A 13,624-nucleotide genomic window follows, 5' to 3' on the forward strand; every position below is an offset into this window, starting at 1 on the left:
CGATCTATGCATTGAAACTTTAGACCGGAGCGTTTTGCGGTGCATATCAAGGAAAATATGAGGTGGTCTAAAGTTGTCACCACCATGTGCAAAATTTATACCACTCTACAAAAAATTCCCCCTCCCTTTGTGTGTAATTTTGATTTTTTTCGAAGCGTCACTCTACAGCTGAGATGTATAGTAGTGTATGGTTAAAATCTCAACCTTTTTTGGCAAATAATAATGAAAATATGAAGAACAATACACATAAAGTAGTCTAAAGTTGTATGGCTTTACGGTAATAATTCAACACAGGTCGAAGTAGACCACAAACAGCTGATTTTTGGACGAATAATTAAGGAGATTAAATTTGACATAGAATTTTACGTCATTATAAAATTCATAATTTGCACACCAGTATTTTTGTGTACATAATATGCAAACCAAGTTTTTTTAATTAATTAATTAATTTATTTATTTATTTATTCATTATTTATTTATTTATTTATTTTTGTGAAAAATCTGAGGTTGATATGTCAATTTATAATTTCTATAAACTACATAATCAGTAAAATTCGAATACTTTTAAGCACTTAAACTTCGATCACTGCTTCGAAATTATTATACTTTTAAGTATTTAATGATGTGCACTTAAAATGTATATCTTTGCACATTGCAAAAATTTATTAATGAATGCTGTAAACGAAGATTATGCTCACCAAAACAAGAACTTTTAAAATAAAAATAATAAAATGGCACATTAACGAAAAATATTTTCCAAACCTTTACATTTGAAATAATAAATTGCTTAATTTAGGTAAACCACCAAGCACAGTCTAAAATTTTATGAACAAATTATTGTATTCTTAACAATAATTATATTATTACATCAGTTAAAGACATACCTCACAACTAAAAAGTTATACAAATCAAGTACTGAAAATGATTGACTTTGATATTACTAATTGATTAAAAACTTACAGCGAAGTTGAAAGTGAAACATTTTTCTCTCAAAAAAGTAAACAAAGATCTTCATTATTAGAACAAATATTTTTTTTACGATTAAAATGAGCCTTCTTTACGTTTTTCATTAGTTTAGAAAATAGTTCTAACATAAAAGTATTGATTTTTTGGAAAAGTTATTTAAAGTAAAACATTTAATATAGAGGATGCCGTTATGGTAGAAAACGATTCTCGCGAAGCCAAGAATGGGGGAAAGACGAACAGGTTTCTATATGTTAGGGCGTAATTTACATGGAAGCTCAGCGTCTGTACATCTTTTAAGTTTTGTGTGACTTTTTGTGTAATAGATAGAAGTCATTCTTTTTCACGTATAAGGTCTGAAGACTAAAGACCACCTGGACATCTTTTGTTTCATATTGAGCTTTGTCTTGTGATGTTAAATTGAAAAGAAGGTCAAGTTTAAGAGCGGTATTAAATCTTTTAATTTTTCTTTTTATGATGGATACATTTATAACTTCATAAAATCACAAAGAAGCAGCATTTTAACTTTCATTGACAGTATCAAAAATCCTATTATTTGTTAAACTGATAAGAAAACCCCGTTTTCTTATTATTTATCTATTTTTTCCGACACGTCATGTGTTAATAAGATATCTACTATGAAACAAAAATAAAAGCAATCATAAAGTAGTAAATTGTTCAAAAGAATTAACATGTTTTCAAAACCCTTGTGCGATTGACGCTTTATTCTAAGTTATATTAACAGCTATCCTTTTTTTCTTCATAATTTTAATAACTTGATTATTTTTAGAACAAACTTTCCACTAAAGCTCTCTCAATGCAGGCATTGTTTTATTAACAATATGAACGTATTTTTAGAATAAAATAAGAAAATAAAAATAATTATGTCATTAAAGTAGTACAGTAAGTTGGAAAAACGCAATTGCGTGCATTGAAGTATTATAAAAAGAACTGTACAACCTGCAATTGTTATTATTAACACTCTATAACAGATTTTGTAAAGTCATTTTTTTTTTCTTTTCGTTACATGGCATTGCATGTTTCGTATCTTGAATTTAAGATACATACTATGCTTACAGTAACACCAACAAATGAAAAATTGTCTGTTTTATTTCCAACATTAAGAAATTACGTTATTACTAAAATAAGAAAATGATAATAATCTTAACAAAAACAATATATTAAGTCAGGAAAAACAAACTTATGCATTAAAATATTATAAAAGTCACTGTATTGCTTACTGTTTCGCTCTTTTTATATTAACAAAAATTTATAGCAATTTTTTTTTTTTTTTTAACTTCGAACACATTCTCGAACTTAAGTTTAAGACATTTAAATTTACCGTGATACCAACAAATATAAAATGTATTGCCGCTACATTTAAGACTTTAAGAAAAAATTAACAACAACATTAATTACAAAAACATGCATATACAAATATTATAGAAGGAACTGTTCTACCTACAGTTTTGTTTTTATTATTTTAACTGAAGTGTAATAGAGCATCAAGATTTCTTTTTTTCTTTTGCTTTTTTTTTATTTTTTATAAGAGCACATTTGAATTAAAGATACATATACTTATTCTCACTGCATGAACGACACATGAAAGGTATCGTTTGTTTATTTCTATATATTCTAAACAATTCATAAGATAAGCTTTCTTTTACGAAAAAATGAGTTCAAATGAATGAATATGGCAGTTTGGAACAATTCAAAAATATTTTTGATTGCATAAATGTACAAATATTACTATACCACTCGCAATGCACAAAGTAGAGTAGCAAAAAACATTACTTACCAAGATTTCAATGCCAAAAATACCTCCCCAAACCCCCCAACGAACGAGGAAAAATCTAGAGCAAGTGAATTAACTAGGAACTTAGAGAATTTCTGACATCAAGTGAGCAACAACGAGTTGGCTTTGTTTTTGAATTTAAGCGAAATTTTCTGTGTGTCAGCTATCAGCTTTAGGGATCTTTTGCCGATAGACTCTTGCTCCGCCATGCTTCCTCCCAGCAGTAGTAAACACCCTGTTGTTAAAAAAAAATAATAAAAGGGACGCTCAGCTGTACCCAACCCCCGACTTAAGGATCCGGTTCAAACCGGCTCGACAGAAATCCCCAAAAGGTTATTGGCTGAGCTTAGGATGACGTTCAACGGAGCTCTTAGTTTAGTTTTTCTTCTAATTAATTTCTTCGAAAGCACAAGAACTTATATTTCCGGGTGTAATAACTAAGGCGCGATTTTTTTCCCCTTGAGAATAAATAAAAAATTGGCTAAATAATTGGCTAAACATAGCAGAGGGTTAATTTTCTCACCGAGTATTAAGTATTTATTCCAAGAACATCATTAAATACAATTTACACATCTGGGTTAAAGCAACTCGCATGAGTATGCACTGCTATAAGAAGAAACATTGGCTGATACATAAAATGTTTCAACCCAACCAAGCAATATTTATTTTACTTTCAGATCATTTTAATAAAAATAACTACTTAACTGTATTTTCAACTCTTTTTCGCTTTTGAGTTGTGAGATAATTTTATTTCATAAGTTGAGAAAACATGGCATTTCTCAATAACTGTAATTTTACTCTTTTCTTTATGCTTGAGTTCTTTATTTCAAACGTTGAGAAAAAAGATGACATCTCTTAATAACCGCATTTTGCACTTCATATTTGAGTTGTAAAGTTGTCATCATTTAATAATTAATATCTATTTATGAAATGATAATTAAGGCAATGAGGGTTTTTTTAGCGCAATGTTTTTTAATTAGTTATTGAATTAAATATTTCGATTCCATAAATTAATTTTATAAATCATGTTGATTGAAATTTGAAGCGGTCGTTGCTTAGAAAGAAAAATATTATTTTCATATTAAACTTAATATCGTTAATGAAATTAAATGCCATTTAATATTAAATTATTATCAGGGTCAGTATTTCAAAGTGTCAAATTATTAATTAAAAACTGCAATTGAATTTAAGAGATATTGTTTTTTATTATGAGACATTAGAAGAAAATTTACAGAAATGCAAACTATTTAGCTACAACTCAGAAAGTATGAACTTTGAAAGCATGGAAATTTTGGAAAGTAGAGACATATGCCAAATTAAGTATCAAAATAAAATATTTGATCCAATTATGGTGTGATTGAGACAGTTGAACTTAAGCTTTGTCAGCATCTATCAAATTGATAAAAATAGAGTTCCAAGCACTATTCTTAAGCTTTGATTATTAGTGTTACAGTTGGCAACCCTTTGAAGACAAAGAAATGCCAAGTACAGTTTTAAGGACTTTGTTAGATATGACGAAAATGTTCTTTGATTTAGCGAGGGATTTAAATTTGAATGGCAAAGTTTGGAGTCGAAAACTGTGAACCAAAAAGTAGTATCCATTGTTTAGTTATGAAAATTATCAGCCAATATTTCAAACAATATACATTTGCATAACAGTAATTTCAAATTTTTATTATTATCATCTCAAAGAAGTTACGTTTTTGAGTAAACATTTTCATTGACTGAAAACGAGAAAGAAAGAAAAGAAAAAAAAACTATTTAAAAAATTGTTCAGCTCTTCTACAGCAGACTTTCTTTACAGCCAGGCCCGTCATTTCAAATTTTTTCTGGGAGGGGTCAAAGAGGAACGCAATGCATATTATACCAAAAAACAAGAAAACTACGCCCACATATGTGGGAATTACATTGGTTTCTCAAAATAGAGCAGGGGGGGGGGGGTATTGCCTCATCCTAACCCTCCTTAAATGACGGGCCTGGTTATAGCTATACTCAATTTAAGAACTGTACTCGATAAGCCACACCACTTAAAGGTATTACTTAATACTGCAACGATTACCCGAATAATTGTGTTTTTCGACATGCAGTGCTGGTAAAAAAAAAAATGCATCACCCTCGCATTTTCACAACAATGGGATTATGTGAGAAGTTTTGGTCGACCGATTAGCGATGAATGTGTGTGAAGTTTTGCAAAACTTATGAAATAAACATTTAACAGCAGGAATCCTATAATTGTTTACATAGATCGGGGCTGTTTCCGGGCCAAGGCAAACTGCTGAGCCCATGCTCATTTTTCCATTTCTGAACCTGCGTGTTAATTTAGAGAAAAAAAATTACTTAAGCTCATGTCAATTTAATTCTAATGGCAGGATAAAGGTTTTTAAATTGTCACTTACCAGTTTTGCCCTATGGCACGGACAGGCTATGTGGGCATTTGGGCAAATGCCAGAAGGGCCGGTTCCCCCGAGGGCCGCCGAAAAGAAATCAGGGCAGCAGGAGCAAAATTTTCGGGCCATGGCCTAAAAGGGATGCCAATAGCCCAGGAAAGGTTCTAGGCATGGTGGTGCCTATTCGGAAACACAGGGCTGCCTTGTCAGTTTGTTCACCGGGCCCCCCTCTAGAAAAAAACTTACACTACTCCAATCCCGATCCAGGCCTCTTCAAGGGCCGGATCCCTAGTTTACGAATAGGCTGACATGGCCTCTCGTCGGTCCTGCGGAAAGGAGGCTTGACTTGGAGTCTAAGCAGTATAAATTTTATAAGTTTTATGAAGGGAGAGGGACCCGCCTCGACTCTCGGCGGCTGTAGCCGGGATCCCCTTTTCCCACATCTTCATACATACATGTGTGTGTGTTTGTGTGATGTATAGTTTTGATTTTTGTAATGAGTGTTTTGATCCTCTGTCACTCTCTTCGCTGCACTGCTATTTGAATAAAGGTTGTGTAAGGGGGCGGGGGGTTGTCATTTCCTCCCGAGGCTGATTAAGCTCACGGTGGCTTTGTTACTGGGCCTTCCTGGACGGAAAAAGGCCGGTCGAGAATTATCCACGGCCACTTGTTTTATTTTATGCCCTCTCTCATCAAATACCGAGAAATTTGCCGAAGTCTTTAGTGACGTGAAGAGACTGGACCTCAGAATCATTCTCTCAAGAGAAGCTTCTCTAGCTCATAGCATTTTTAACTTTTTTCTGCGAGCTCGAGGTTTGTCTTTTTTTTATTTGATTCCCAGGATATTTTTGCTCATTATGTATAGTTTTAAATCACTTTAAAGATATGTCAAAAAAAAAAAAAAAAATTAACAACCTTCATCTTTTTTATCACTATGGTTAAATGCTAAAGACGTTTGCAGAGCAGGTAAGGCACTGTTTATACAACTTGAACTATCAATTACAAATTTGTTGAATATTACAAATTTTTTCTTTCTTGGAGAAAAATAAAACAGATTCAATTTAAAGGTACGAAGACTGCGGGATTTTCCTTTAGAAAATGTTAGGGTTTCTTAGAGATAAAGTGAGCTAAATTCAAATGAGAAATTTTCGACTTAGTTTTAATTAGATTTTTGCCTCCCATACAGTATTTTAAGTATGCTTTAAACATCGACGTCAATCAATGTGTTAAAAAAAATCAGCTATTTTTTATTATTATTAAAAGACTATTTTTCAGTTTACTTTCTACGTCATAACCACTGCGTTCTGCTTCCGGCTTTTAATTGTTTTCAAAAACAATGGAAAACAGTAGTAATTATAAATATATCATACTTCTGCTGTTTAATTCTTGCGAAAAAAGAACAATTAATAAATGAATCATTAATAAATTTAACAAATAATTTCAAGGCTGAACTCATGCAAGCATATTTATGGGCGTTTTTAAAAGCTTTTTTTTTTTTTTTTTTTCGCTATCCTTGTTCAAAAGTGCTTTTAAATTCTATCATAGATTACAAATCTGCAATATTGAAAAAAGGTTAATAGTAAATATAACTTATTCTCTCGTTAACAACACATTTCTCTCGTCGTGTGCAACACATTTTCTTAAAGAAGGATAGGATACAAGTAAATATGTTAAAAATTTCAAAAACTCATACCTCAAATAAATTTTAAAGCGTAAAATATTTAAAATTAAATGTAAAAAAGTTTTTAATTCCAAACACTATTTCTAAAAGCTTAGTTAGCACTCAAAAGTATAAAATAAAATAAGTATATGGCTTCTTGTTTGCAACACTCGAAAATTGAAGTTGATCAGAATATCTTTATGTTTATGTTAATTCTAAAGCAACAATTACTTGTAAATAAAATTAAAAATTTGAGAGAAAGATAGCTGCTTCCTTCAAAATGAACATAAATAAGATCAACTTCAATTTTTGAGCGTTGCAATCAAGAAACCATAAAAGTACTTATTTCACGCACCTTTTAGTACCAACCAACAGGGCTGCGGAGTCGGAAGGAAAATGGCCGACTCCGACTCCTGTATTTTGAAACGCCAGACTCCGACTCCGGATTTTTTTTTAATTGTATTTTTTCAACTCCCTTTCTCCCTTCAGGGGAAGGGGGAAAACCTCTAAACAGAGATTGAAATATTAATTCCTTTTTATGAAAATTTCACATTTTGTTTTTTATTGTAAACCCAAGACGTATACAACGTTAGAAATTCAATTTAAAAATCAAATTTTCCAATAGTTACGAGTTAAAAAGTGAGATTACTTAAAAATCCCTTTAAAAAAATTGAAAAGGATTACCTGTAATTTGCCCCCTTTTAATGTTTAACAAATAGATATTGATCAAACCGTGTGCTTTCAATTTTTGAAAGCTGTAACTTGAGAGAAAAAAAAAGTTTTTTTTCTAAATCCAAATTCTTGAGAGGGGGTGGTTTACTCCGGTTGACACCTATCTGTTAGATGACACCCAAAGTTAATTTCAGAGTTTATAAAAAACATAAATATTTTAATTCTGAAAATTTTCGCGAATATATTTTAAATTATATTTTATCAATAAAATGTCAACGAAAATAGGGCACATATACGTCAGAAGCTATTTTTACACAAAATGCGACGGTATACAAATTTGTACGAATAGCTTTTACTATACCCTTATTTCTTCTTCGCCTAATTTTTAATTTAAATTTTATTGGCTGCTTTAGAATTAACCTTAATATGAAGATTTTAAGATTAACTGCAATAATTGAGTGTTGTAATCAAGAAATAATTTACATAATTTTGTTCCATACACTGTAAAAAAATTCCGAAACGTTACTGGTTATTTCCGTGGAACGTTTCGTGATTTCAGAGGTTTTCACCTATTTCCCCAAAAAATCAAGTATCTTCGCAAAAAAGTTTCCTGAAATTCTAAAAGATGCACGAATCAGACCTTGCACTGGTGTGAAAAATATTTTTTGCTACCAGTTTAAATGTTGACGGAGCGTGTTTATTAAGTGTATCGGCTGTAGATTGTTTATGGCCCGTCCGGATTGACTAAGCTTCCAATGGGAGCAAATAAGTCACTGGATAGCTACAGCTTTGCGAGGCAGAAATTGCAGGCAAGGAATATGCCTGGTTCTTGCGTGCAATTTTCGCGTACCTTGGCCGTCGTTGCTCTAATATTTCTGGAGCTGTCTTGGTAAATCAGGAAGGTTCTAATCAAATAAATTAAACCTATTTAATCTATTAAGAAGGTTCGCGACTGGCTTTAATAGGGGATATTTCTTAATATTTCAGAAAGGTTACTGACTTTTATCGGAAATCGTTCCTGGTTTTTGCAAGATATGTTACTGGTTGAAATTGGGCACATCAGCTGCCTATTATTTTCCAGGAACGTTTCTGAATCGTTTTTACAGTGTACATTTTAGTGAGAATCAAACTTATAGAAATAGTCTTAATTAAAAAAAAAAACATTAGATTATTTTATCCTATCTTTTGGATTCGTGCTTTCGCGCCACAACATCTTTGAATTTGCCGATCACCCTTAAAAGCTTCAACCTTAGCTACGGACCTCGACTTACTAATTTGTTACGTTTTTTTAACTATTTTATAACTGAGATCGAACAAAACACTATATTTCTATTTTTATTTGAAAGTGATTACTTGAAAATGTTAGGCAACAAAACCGTTTGCTGACAGTTGCTGTTAGTTAAGTTAAAAAGCAAGCAAACTAGGGGACGGCTACAGAAAGTTCGGTAAGCGCTCAAGCTAGCTGATTGCCATAACGGCAGTTATTTTCTCATTAGTATCTCTTTATACATGTAATCGAACCAACTGGTATTCAGTTTTAAAAAAATACAAAGAGAGTCAGTAAAAGGGAAAGAAAAAAAGAAGGTCGGAGTCGGAGTCTGCATGTTTTCCAACGACTCCGACTCCTTCACTCCAAAATCAGTCCGACTCCGACTCCACAGCCCTGCCAACCAAGCTTTAGAAATGAAAATATTTTTTACATTTTACTACCAGCTCCCGAACATGAACTTTGTTTCGCTACTTTTGATGAATATTTATACTCGCAATTCAATGCAAATAATCTGGAAAGAAGTGCGATTTTTTATTTATGTGTTTTTTTTAAAAACAAAACAACAGTTTTGATATCAAGCGCATCATTATATGTTTTCTAGATGCATACTATAATAAAATAATACAAAAAGAATGTTTTTTAACCTGGAGCACTCCGATGAGAGATCATGGGAGGTCGCTATGACAAATTTTGTCTGAAAAAGTTTTGTCTTTGCTCTGCAAATTTTTTCTGAAGATTCAGAAGTTTCGAGACATATTTACAAAATTGTAATTTCAAAATGCCCAAATGTTTCTTTTCATTAGATGTACGCATTGGTGCATGCCCGTATTTTATCATTCGGCAAAATTTGGAGTTCCATTCGGCAAATTGAGAATTTTCCCCCTCCTAAAAATTTAAATTTGGGGCTCCCCTGCTTTTATCAATTGACTTTACTTGTCAAATAGCGCCTTTAAATCTCTAATTTTTATTCTAATAAAGAATTAGATGCAGAAAAAATAAACAAAACTATCAGTAGGTGAAATGAATTGAGTACTTTTGTGCTGCAAAATCTAATGGATTAATCAAGAAGAGCACAAAATATTTAAAAAAAAACCTACAGGCACATTTTAGGGAAAGAAAGTCAAATGTGTAACTGTTATATGTGTTTTACTAGGATAACTTGGAAGCAAAAAATATCGAAAAATTCTCCAGTCCTACCTTTAGGCTGAACTTTTAGAGCAATAATAAGCCATATTTTATTTCTGCGGTGACTACTTTGTTTTAGCGGAGTGTTGAACGGAACATGTTGCGGAGTGAAATTTTCAAATTTCATCACTGTCCTCTTCACATGAAAACACATTCTAAACTGACTAATAGGCAAACCTTAATTATTGTAAACCATTGCATAACCTTCTGGTAAAATTATATTAATGTTTTTTTTTTCCTTATTGAATTAAACTTACTTTTTTTTGTGCTGAAAAGGCCGCCTTCGCTTGTAGTTCCGAAAAAAAAAATTTCTTTTGTAAATGCTGTAGCATACTGTGAGTCTATTTTTTTTTTTTTTTTGTCTCATTTTTATAAAAAGCAGTAATTGAGATATAGAACTGAAGGCATACAAGTGCGCAGTCTATCTATTTTTCTAATCAAAAAGTCTAAGTCATTTTATATTCGAGCCAATGATATCGTCGCCTCAGAGCAACAGTAGGACATCTTAGTTTTATTCCTGGGATTAGATATCGTACTGTTGCTCTGAGGCGACGATATATGCTGCAAATATTCTCTGGCAGATCAGCAGAACAGAAACTATTGTTCCTACTATTCAAATACATATCATTTTTTGAGTTATTCAAATTTGAGAATGTACAATGTACATTCTCAAATTTGAATAACTCAAAAAATGATATGTATTGATGAATAACTCAAAAACAGGACCCTTTTCACGGATAAAAATTGGTCTAGCCAGTGACACCCATTATAATTTAAAATCTGATATAAGAAAAAAAATATTTTTGTTCAATTATGAAGCTTTGATAATCTTCATATAAACGCGATGGATGGGGTGGGGCGGAAAACTGACATGGAAACCGCTTTGGCTCTAGGTGGCCCTGCCAATGTAATCCATCATAAAAATTCATTTTTAGTCATGAAACCTGACAGCAAATGAGCATGCAAACAGCAAAACGCGAGCATAAAACCGATGGTGTTTTAGTCCTGATGTTCTAAAAAAATAAACAACTTCTCTTTCTCACAGCTCATAAAAAAAGTTCCCGATCATCACAATATCTTGAAGACTAATTTCCTGTTACCAGAGTGGGGAGCAAGGGCGTATTTAAGGGGGACGCCGAAGTCCCAAAATCAATTTTAAACCACTCCTTGTGAATAAGTATTTAATATTTTGAAATAAAATTTCTCATACTTAGGGTTTTGGCCCCTATCAAAAGAAGTTTTTGATGATGAGGTAGGGGAGGACACTGAGCCTACGTCTTGCCCCTGTTTAAAAAGGACCTACTTACGAACGTCCCCGAAACTGCGTTTACATCAAAGCAGCATAACGCATAAACTCGAAAGTCGAAATCCCAAGGGAAAATTTATAAGCCTTAGAGGAGAAACATTTTTATTTACACGGATATTAATTCTTGCAAAGTACATATAGGGGTTAACAGAGGCAAACTTGATCTAGTAAATGTGAAAAAATAATAATTTTATTACCTTTGATACCTGTGCGATTATTATTTAATCATTTTGTTCAAAACGCATTTTAATCATTTGTTTTGAATTTAGTTGTACACTTTAAAATGTTTAAAAAAAAGGGGGCGGGGCCTTGGTATTTTTTGAAAAATGTTTTCTGGTTCATGTTTAATCATTCTAAAGGGACATAACATGAAAGGAATTATTTTTTTTACTGACCAGGCATATAATATTATATAATTAATAAAATTTTATAAATTTTAATCGTTAAAACCACAAAATTAGTATTGCACACCTCAGTTAAGGTGTTTACTTGCATAAGAGTGCTTGTTTCTCGCATTCCCTGTAGAACCCTCGCCCTCCTCCCGGGCCGGTCGATTTGAAAGTTTCCTGGGCCGAATTTCCTTCCCATTCCGCCCCTGGGCACGGAGCAGAATCATCCTGGAAAATGACGTTTGGAACTGAAGTAAAGTGATCCCGGATAGTAAGAAGCATTTTCTCCTCCAAAATGGCAATATACACCTGAGCGTTTACTATTCCTTGCACAGAGTGAAGCTTACCAACTCCCTGATCAGAAATACATCTCCAAATCATCTGGGATACGGAAAGTTGACTGTGTGTTGAATGCAGTCGGGATGATATTCCTCTCCTTTGCGGCGCGGGTTATGCAATTTTTTTACCACCACTGTAGTAGTCAGAAGATACATTATTTATTCTTCACTACTTCAAAAGCAATTACGTCAAAAAAGATGACGTGACACAAAAATCATTCAACATAACATTTCAAATGGCGTTCAATATCATTTGGTGCAACGAGTATTAGAAACAGAACTTCAAAAGAGCTGATCTCTGTACAATCTTTATAACATAGTCTGCTGTAGTTTTACCATAATTACTTTCTTTCTTTCTGCCTAAATATGAAAACGCATTCATAAGACAAAACCTAATTGCTTTTTCTCATTTCATGCAAACTACCAGTATATTAATATAATAGGCGGGATGTTTCACAGCTTCATAAAAATTGTGCTGCTTCCGAGGAATTAAAATTTGGGGTGCTGGTGACAAACTGACAAGTGTCTAACATTTGCCGTAACACTGCGACTGGTTTTGGAAAGAAAAAAACAATCTATATTGTGCTCTACTGCTTATTTTTTAACTCTTCAAAATAAAAACAAAAAGAAAAAGCTGTAATTTTTTTACGCTTTTCTATTTTTTAAAGTTACATAATTTCAGCATTTACATCGCAATATATTCTGTGATACATATGCGTACTAAACAAAAATACCCCTTCTGCGCAGTTGCATATTATACAGAGTCCAGAATTTTGCAGAGACAAAATGTGCATTACGCTTATATATCACGCACGGATGGGGTAAAAAAAATCATACATCCATCCTTTAGTTACCAAACTAACATTAAAGTGAATCAAATTAAGGTAAGAAACATAAAACGTCATGATTAAAAACAAAAATTCACTTACGTTTTTAAATATTTTCGGAGCAAATTTTTGCTAAGACAAATGGAAGTATTTGTTTGTTGAAATCATCACACACACACACACAAAAAAATAAATAAATAAATAAATAACTCGCACAACCGAAGTAAAATTATGTATGTTATACACAAATAGTTTTAACTGGAGATATATTTCCTTTCATCCTGGCATAAACAGATGCTGCACCTTTGCTCACAGTATGATGAGCCCGTCTCGTCTGCGCTATTTTGGGAACCGACAACAGGCGGCCATTGCTTTCTAACACACCCCTTATCGTTCTTTTAGTTCTTCGTGTCGTGCTTCAATGAAAACTCTCCCGTGTTTTTACAACTAAGAAAAATCCTGGGCTTGGAAAAAGGCCAATCAGTACAGCTTTCAGCTACTTGACGATTTCCCGACTCAAGTGACGATGCAGGGAAAAACAATTACTACATGAAGATTAACCGATTTACTTTTGTAAAGTATCTCATCTAGAGATAAAATACAGGGCAAAAACAATCATTGGCGATACAGGGAAAAAACAATTATTATTACATGAAGATTAAAAGATTTACTTTTACATTGAGACATAGAATACAAGTTAGTTTTGTTTTTCATTTAAAAAAAAAGGTCAGAATAACGTGATTTTGATTTTTTCTGTTGTGCAAGAAGAGTGAAAGAGGAGAGAAAAACTTATTGTGCAATTGAAGAAATCTGTTCGAGTTTTGTTTTACGT

At 32.5% G+C, this 13,624-nt stretch overlaps 1 protein-coding gene across 5 annotated transcripts in view; it reads right to left on the reverse strand.

Annotated features, from left to right (window-relative positions):
• Positions 1–13,624, reverse strand: part of LOC129231219 (sodium-dependent glucose transporter 1-like) — a 57,946-nt gene that overhangs the window by 14,849 nt on the left and 29,473 nt on the right. Inside the window, exon 1 of one of the 5 annotated variants that reach the window (XM_054865478.1) lies at positions 12,895–13,059. The exons of 3 other annotated variants lie outside the window; for them this stretch is intronic. The gene's annotated coding sequence lies outside the window, so the exon portion shown is untranslated. Of the gene's footprint in view, positions 1–2,761; positions 3,125–12,894; positions 13,060–13,624 lie in introns of those variants that run through there. One more of the 5 variants, XM_054865476.1, reaches the window with a different exon arrangement.

Source organism: Uloborus diversus, chromosome 10 (assembly GCF_026930045.1).
Source record: "Uloborus diversus isolate 005 chromosome 10, Udiv.v.3.1, whole genome shotgun sequence".
Taxonomy (NCBI): domain Eukaryota; kingdom Metazoa; phylum Arthropoda; class Arachnida; order Araneae; family Uloboridae; genus Uloborus; species Uloborus diversus.